Source organism: Petaurus breviceps, unplaced genomic scaffold, assembly GCF_028583685.1.
Source record: "Petaurus breviceps papuanus isolate PSGF00001 unplaced genomic scaffold, PetGlider_PUasm1.0 91041, whole genome shotgun sequence".
NCBI classification, from domain to species: domain Eukaryota; kingdom Metazoa; phylum Chordata; class Mammalia; order Diprotodontia; family Petauridae; genus Petaurus; species Petaurus breviceps.
Genome location: NW_027187400.1, coordinates 11,962,817 through 11,971,802, shown reverse-complemented (window position 1 = coordinate 11,971,802; position 8,986 = coordinate 11,962,817).

The following is an 8,986-nucleotide window of genomic DNA, read 5'->3' as shown; positions in this document are numbered from 1 at the left end:
ATAGGATGTCAGAGCTGGGAGGGCCCTTAGAACACAGAATAGTCAGAGCTAAGGGGGGCCTTAGAACATAGGATGTCAGAGCTGGGAGGGGCCTTAGAACATAGGACGTCAGAGCTGGGAGGGCCCTTAGAACATAGGATGTCAGAGTTGGGAGGGCCCTTAGACAAATAGTTAGAGCTGGGAGGGCCCTTAGAACACAGAATAGTTAGAGCTAAGGGGGGCCTTAGAATATAGGATGTCAGAGCTGGGAGGGTCCTTAGAACATAGGATGTCAGAACTGGGAGGGCCCTTAGAACACAGAACAGTCAGAGCTGGGAGGGGCCTTAGAACACAGAATGTCAGAGCTGGGAGAGCCCTTAGAACACAGAATGTCAGAGCTGGGAAGAACCTTAGAACAGAAATGACTGGAGCTGGAAAGGGATCTTAGAACAGGGAACGTCAGAGATGAGACAGGGCTTAGAATTTAGAATGTCAGAATTGAAAGAGATCTTAGAATACAGAGTGTCAAAGCCAGAAGGTCTGAAAACTTAGAGCACAAAATGCTAGAACTAAGAAAGTGAGAGCTGGAAAGGTCTTTAGAACTTGGAATGTGAGAGCAGAAGGGACATAGAATGTCAGAGCTGGAAGGAATTATGAAACATGGGCTGTTGTAGTGGGAATGTCTTTAAATGTCATCTGGCTTTTCAGGTTCCATACTTCCTAAGTGGAGGAACTGAGAACCAGAGGGAAGAAGTAACTGGACCAATGTCCCCCATAGAGCTCTTGGAAAAGCTTCCTAAATCTCTCATGGACACACAGCCCCCAGAGACAGTCATGCAGTGGCCATCCTTGTGCTCAAGGCCATGCTACCCAGTCTAGGCAGCCCAGACTCAACCTGTATTTTTGCCCTGCCCTGGCTCCTCTCAGTCCATACCCCTGGGGACCACAAAGTGTTGGGAAGAAGAAAACAAGATGATGTCTCAGGTTCAGCACGGATGCATTGGGCACTCAATGACCCAAGCATTTCTCTCCTTGTCTATCACAGCCCATTCTTCATAGTTGAGACCAGGCTGGGCCTTCACTGACCCCCTCTGCTCTTGGGTAGTGAATGCTCTCCAGCTGTCCAACATCTGGAATTCAGAGAGCCAAAGCCCCTCCACCCCCCGGGTCCTGGGCAAGGCTCCCTCCCTGGGCAAACATAGGGACATTCATAGGTTCCCAGAAAGGCCTATGGCGTCGCCAGCGCGGCTTTTAAAATTAGTCTCCCTGACCAGAGGCAGCTATTTCGGGCTGGGCTGAGCTTCCCTGGCCGCACAATCCCAGGCTGTCCCTTTGGCACAACGGGCACAGGGGGTGGAGTAGGGTGGGGTCCCTGGGCAGGGGAGAGGGAACAGCCCAGTGCTTTCCCCAACCAAATTTATGCTGTATTCCTCTGCCCTGCCACCTTCCCCCAGCCAAAGTTCTAGGGGGCAATGAAGTATGACAGGAAGAATATTGGATTTGCAGTGAGGAAGCCTAGGTTCAAATTTTTACCTTGGGCCAATGTCTTCTCTGAACCTCAGTTTCCTCTTCTGTACAATTATGGAGTTGGACTAGATGTTCTTGAAGGCACCTTCTAGTTCTAAACCATATGAATTCTTGCCAAGTGGGTACTGTCCACCTTCCTCCTGTGGCACCACCTGACTACCCCTCATGGATTCAGCTCTGGGCAACTGCAGCCCCAGCTGCCTGTCTTTAGCAGAGCTGTCCCCTAACAGGTTATGGAGTGAATGCTGAGAGCTGAGGGAAGAGATGGGGCCTGGGCACTCCCTCTGCCTCTGATTCCTCATCTGCTAGATGGAGATGGGAATACCAGCACTGCCTATTTCCCAGACTGGCTGTGAAGAAGGCATTTTGGAAACCCCAAGGCACTAAAGAAATGGGAGCTAATGTTATGGGAGCTAAGAAGGGAGTCGCTTTTTCCATCCACAGAAACTATTTCCAGGCAGAGCCCTGGGCTTCCCGGAGCAGGGTCCCCCCCCCTCAACCTAGGACATCGTGGTCCATCCCTCCCTCCCTCAGAACCCCAGCTGGCCCTGGGACAAGGGAAACAGGCTGAGGCTGCTTTGATCTGGGGGACAGGATGACCTGAAATGCCATTCCCCCTCCCAGCTGGTCTGGGGGGAACATCAGAAGGGGCCTGGGCGGAGGCCACCCTCCTCCCCTTCCTGCTCCCATCCGTGGATACCCCAGGGTCACCCCAGGAAGGAGGAGCAGGAGGGTCAGGAGAGGAGGCCCCCATCAGTGCTCTGCTCCTCCATTTGGTGACCCAAGCCTTGACTGGACATGGCTTCTTGAGCCTCAAACCATAGGATCAGAGCATTTAGATCCCTCAGGTGCCTTCACTGTCATTAAATGTAACCCTCTCATTTTATGGATGAGGAAACTCAGGTTCCCTGTGTAAATGGCAGAGATAGAATTTTAGTTCACGCCCTCTGATGCCAGATCCAGTGTTCCTTCCATTAGTCAACCTTTTTTTGAATAGAGGAAGAAATGGCAGCCCTGAGAGAGGAAGTGATTTACCCAAGGTCACACTAATAGAATCCAAAAGTCAAGCCCAGGTTGCCTCCTGCCCAGCCCTCCACACCCTCTGCTGCCAACCTGCCGTGGTACCCAACAATGACGTCGGTTCATCGATTTTCAAGTGGGTGGGCTCATGTGGTGCAATCTCCTTATTTTATAGATGAGGAAATTGAAATACACGGTGAGGAAAGAGTACAAGCATTTATTAAGCACCTACTATGTGTGGGGCACTAAGCTAATAAATGTAATCTTGTTTGATCCTCAAAACAACCTTGTTTTGTACCTGATCCATTTTATAGTTGAAGAAACTGCAGAAAAAGGAGCTAAAGTTAAAAAGTGAAGGAGTTACAGCTGAGGAGTCCTTGCCCAGGATTATACAGTTTGTCCATGTCTAAGGCCAGATTTGAACTTGGGTCTTTTCTGGTTTCTAGACTCAGCACTCTATTCCCCATGTCACCTAACTGCCTCTAGGTTACATTTGTGCTTGGTCCTGGTCTAATGACTTGGATTAAGGCATAGATTCATCCAAATGACAGATGAAATCAATCTGGAAGAGACAGATAGATACCATGTTGAATGAGACAGTAAGTCTTGATAGGCTGAATCGAGTAAGACCAAATTCAATAGGTATAAATGTAAAGACTTACATTGCATTTAAAAAATCAGTAGCACCAGAACCAAGCAGAAAGGAAATGTTCAGACAGCAGCCATTTGGTTGGAAAAAATATGGGGGTTTTAGGGACCTATAGTCTCAATAAGAATTGACATTACAATGAGGAAGCAAAAAAAGGTCATTTTGCTTCAAATTCTAGTTCTTTTCCTCTAAAATAATCTCCAATTTCCCTCTTTTTATATCTTGTTCATACATGGTTGTTTGTATGTTTTCTCCTGTTAGACTATGAGCTCCTTGAGGGCAGGCCCCGTGTTTTGCCCTCCTCTGTGTCTCTGGCGCTCAGCACGGTGCTGACACAGAGTCTGATGCCTTGACTTAAAGTCTTGAGCTACATTGAGAGGAATAAGAGAGGAATAGCTCTTCCGTATTCTCCTCTGGGCAGACTATATCTGGTATGCTGCGTTCGGTTCTAGGGGCCATACTTAAGAAGAACATTGGTGACCTGGAAATCATCCAGAGGTGAAGAGCTTTGAGCTCGTGTTGGATAAAGATTGGTGGAAAGAATTGGGGATTTTCAGCCTAAAGAAAAGATGGCCCAAAAAGGACATAAGAGATGTGTCAAGGTATTTGAAAGGCTCTTATGGAAAAGAGGGATTAGGCTTATTTTGTTTGGCACCAGAGGACAGAGCTGGGGGCAATGTGTGGGAGTTACAAGACAAATTTGGGTTCAATGTTGGAAAAAAGCATCTTAAACATCAGAACTGTTTGAAAGGGGAATGAGGCTGCCTTAGGAGGCTGTGAATTCCCCCTCACTGAGGTCTTAGAGCAGAAGTGTGAGACCACTGCTCAGTCTGGACTTAACCTTTTAGAAATGGTTAAGACTAGATGGCAACTGAGGTCTTTTCCAATTCTAAGACTGATTCTGTGGCCTTTGGGTAGGCTCCAGAGCAGTTGGGGCTTGAGGGCTTTCCTCATCACAGTGGCAGAGAAGAGTGATCGATGCTCTGGCAGGTGAACACAGAAGAGCAGGGAGGCCATTGGCTCTCTGGGTAGGCCACAGGTCAGATGTGTCCTCGCCAAGGCAAATCCCTCTACACGCACTCTTGATACCACACCGTCCAGCCTTCTCTAGCAGATTGCTTCTTCTGTCATCTACACTTATCACCTCTCTCTAATCTTTAATCTTTTTCTGACTACTGGATCCTTCCTCACTGCCTACAAACATACCCATGTCTCCTCCATCCATAGAAGAAAAAACCAAACCCTCACTTACTCCTACGATCTCTGACAGAATTTGTCCTATATCTTCCCTCCCCTTCTTGGCTAACCTTCTTGACAAAGCTGTCTGCACTCACAGCCATTCTAAACCCTTTATGCAATTTGTCTTCTGGCCTCATCTTTTGACTGAAACTGCTTTCTCCAAAGTCTCCAAAGATCTCTTCATCACCAGACCTTGTGACTTTTTCCCAGTCCTCGTCCTTCTCAATCTCTCTGCCGCTTTGGCACTACTGATCATCCTCTCTATCTTGACTCTCTCTCCTCTCCAGGTTTTATTGACGCTGCCCTCTCCTGCTTCCTCCACCTGCCTCTCTGACTTCTTTGCTGGACCTTCATTCAAGTCATGTCCATGAACTATGGGAAGGCCCCAAGAGTCTGTTCTAGGCCTCTTCTCCTCCACTGTACTGTCTCACTTGGTGATCTCAACAGCTCTCACGGGTCCAATACTCATCTCTGTGTAAATGATTATCAGATCTACATGCCCTAACTCTCTCCTGACCCCCAGTCTCATTATCAGCAACTACCTTTTGGATATCTTGCCCCCTAGCGTCTTGAATTCAACATGTTCCAAAGTGACCTCATTACCAGTTATTGTCAATTATACCAACATTCTCCCTTAGCCTAGGCTCATGACTCAGGGTCATTGACTTGACTCCTCTCTTGTCTCCCCCCTCCACACAGCCAATCTGTTTCCATGTCTTGTTGTTTCTACCTTTACACTGTCTCTCATACATGTGCCCCTTCCTCCATTCACTCTAGTGAAGGCCTTATCATCTCATGTTTGACCTTGTGGCTGGGGGCCTTAACAGTGGCTTAGAGGAGGAGAGGGGTCCCTGCCGTTGAGCCCTAGGACGGAATCATCTCATGCCTAGACTGTTGCAGCAGCTTTCTGGTCTCCCTGCCTCCAGTCTTTCCCCATTCTAGCCCATTCTCCCCATAGCTGCCAAACCCACTTTCATGAAGTACAGATCTGATCACATCACCCGCCCCCCCCCCCCAATCAAACAACTCTAGTGGCTCCCTATTATTTCCAGGATCAAACAGAAAATCCTCTGTGTGGCATCTAAAGTCCTTCACAACCTGGCCCCTTCCTGCCTTCCCAGTCTTCTAATATTTTACTCCTCTCCACATACTCAGTGACTCTAGTCTCTCTCCTGTTTCTCACATCTGATACTCCTTTTTGGACTGTCTCTCATACCAGGATATTCTTCCTTGTCTCTATCTCCTGATTTCCCTGGCTCCCTTAAAGACTCAGATTGTCTACCATTTTCTAGAAGAAACCTTTCCTCATCCTTACTCCCCACCCCCACCCCCACCCCTGGCCAATAGTGCTTTCCCTCTGAAATCACTTCCTATCTCGTATGGAGTTATGTATAGGTTGTTTTTTCCATTAGCGTGTGAACCCTCAGATGACAAGGACCATGTATTTGCCTTTCTTTGTATCACCAGCACTCAACACAATATCTGGCACATAGTAGGCATTTAATAAAAGTGTCTGACTGTCACTTCATGCTCAGCCCTAAGTCCAGGGCTCAAGGATGACCAGCAGCAATGGAGATCGCCAGGTGCCAGATCAACGCAGGTCTTGGAAGAAGCCATGGCTGGACTCATCTGTCTGTTTTCTCCCTTAGAACCACAATATACCAATCAACCTCCTTGCTTGTCTGAATCCCACTGTTTTCCAAAGAGCTCAAAACACCTTTGTGAGGCTTAGAATGGGGGTAGGGGAAAGAGAAATAGATTCAGAGCTAGTGGGCATGTGTGCCAGCCTTGGGTCTGCCATTTACTAACTGTGCCCACAGAGGAGTTATTTCACTTCCTTATCTGTAAAATGGGCATGATATGGGACGTTTCCTAGAGTCATCATGAAAGCAAGTGAGATGATGCCTGTAAAAAGCTTTGGAAAATACAAAGTGTGTGAAAACTTTTATGATTTTGTATTAATATTCATTCTAATTATTAACATACATGTGCAACAGCCATGCACAGAGAGGATTTTCTGCCTCCCTGGAAGGCTAGAATGTCCCTGGCTTCTTCCGAGTCCCAGCTAAAGAACTGATGGCCTCTGAATGCAGATTGAAGCATATTTTTTCACTTAGTTTATTCTTTCTCCTGTTTTTTCCCCTTTTGAACTGTTCTTCTTTCACAACTGTGACTAATACAGAAATATTTTTTTACATGATAGCACATGTATAAACTGCCTGCCATTTTCAGGAGAGAGGAGGATGAACATTTTGGAGCTCAAAATCATGTAAAAATGAATGCCAAGCATTTTCTTGACATGTAACTGAGGAATAAAATAAAATACTTTAAAAAACATAAAATCCAACCGTTTCTAAAATTTCTAAAATTTCCTGATCTTCCTTAATGTCGATGCTTTCCTTCTGGTGATTATCTCTAATTTACTCTCTATGTATCTTCTTTGTACATAGATGTTTGCATCTATTATTATTATTGTAATAATAATTATTACTAATTAATTAACTAATTATTACTAATTACTAATTATTATTGTAATAATTATAATAATAGAGTGTAAACTCTACTAGAGCACAAGCTCCTTGAGGGTAAGGATTGTCTTTTGCCTCTTGTTGTACTTCAGTGCCTACACAATGTCTTGTATATAGTAGGAACCTAATAAACATTTATTGACTGACTGGTAGGACAGAAGAAAAGTCCAAGGGTACATGAGCATAAAGGTTGTTAGCAGGTGATTCTGAAGAATGGGAACCAATGGCAAAGGTGGTCAATACTGGGTGAATATGGATAGGTACCAGTCAAGCCAGGATCCAGGGAGCTGGAGCGAACTAATTGGGCTCCATAGAGTGTCACAGAGATGCACAAGGGAGACCTGAGAGATGTGTATGCAACCTGAGGGGAAGCCTTACAGTAAGGGATGAACTCTGATCCTGAGAGGAGAAGAAATGTTGACAGTGGGTTTGCCCCAGGACCTATGATAGGTGCCATGAGTTTTGTGAGAGCGGTGCCTGAATCTCTGCAGGACATAAAGGAAACAGCGCTCACCAGAAGTTGGTCTTGAATGCCTAGGTTCCCAAAGTTAGCGACACCATCCCTTGGGAGGTGCCAGACCCATCAAAGGATGCTAGTAGCTAGTAGTTAGTGCAATTGGAGGGAGTATTGAATAAAAATAAGGGGGTGGCAGAAGCATAAAGAAAGAAGAGAAAAGAAGAAAATTTTGAAAAACCATTCATACATGTTTCATCTGTTTTGCAAGAGTTGTGTAAGTGTAAGTAGTACTGATTACATTATTTTCCACATAAACACGCAAAATTCGAGTTATAACCAATCAGTGGTCAAGTCTGATGACAGGTCTTAGCAAGCAAGTATTGGCAGGCCAGAATGTCACACATTGTCAGGAAGTCCAGCATGCATCAGCAGGGATATGTTTGTGTAATGACTTGTTTATAATATAATATTTATATGGCTACATGATGCAATATTGCATTATCAAAATTTCAATGCAGGAAAACCTATGAATTTACTATAAATTATTAAATTTAAGAAGTGTTATTTTTTAAAATTATATATATTTTTAAAGATGCAAATTAAAAAAAAAAGTTAAAGAGTTAAAGAAAGTAGATTTCCAGGGGGGTGCTGAATAATTTTTTTTTTAAGAGCAGGTAGGTCAAATAAGTTTGGGTACCTCTGGTCTAGAGCCTGGAGGAGAGTTACTGTTTTACTTCATGCACATTTTTTTATGCTTATTGTTAGCTTGAGGCTTGCAGCGGAACCAAAGACCCCCTGGTGAACAGCCAGCAATGAGCCAAACTCAGCTATTTCCAGGATTTTCTTAGGTGCTGGCAAAATGAGCCATAGGCATCATTATTAGAGAGGGACCATGGACTGAATCAGATGAACCCAGAGCTACAGTTCTGAACGACAGTGTATTTGGGGGAAGAGGGTTGGTTGGTTCCCTTGATCAAGAGCAGATCCCTACAAGTACAAGGCAGGAGAGGGACTTCTGGACATTGATGACCATGTGTTGTTTCTTCCAAGTTATTAAGGACCAGTGAAAGGGCAGTGTGTAGACAATGATGGGCAGAGATTCTCACTGGCTCTTAACTGTGGTGGAGGCACCATGGAAGGAATTTTGCATGCTGTTGTGGATTCTTTGGGGGAAGAGGGTGTGTGAAATTGAGGAAAGCATTCAGGAAAGAGGACAAAGCAACTTCTGCCTTGTATGAGCTATGATATCATGGGGCTTACTCAGGACCCCAGAGAGATATCCAGAAAAAGTGTACTTTAGGGTGAGAGGGTAAATTCATTACTATCAGTAATGCCAAAGCAGGGAGAACCCTTAAACATCAGTGTCAGAGTTGGAAGATCCCCTAGAACCTAGAATGTCAGAATGGAAGAGACCTTAGCACACAGTGTTAGCACTGAAAAGAACATTAGAACATGGTATTTAAAGGCTGGGAGTGACTTCAGAACACAGAATGACAGAAGAGGCCTTAGAACATAAAATGTCAGAGGTAGGAGGGCCCTTAGAACACAGGATGTCAGAGCTGGGAGGGCCCTTAGAACACAGGATAT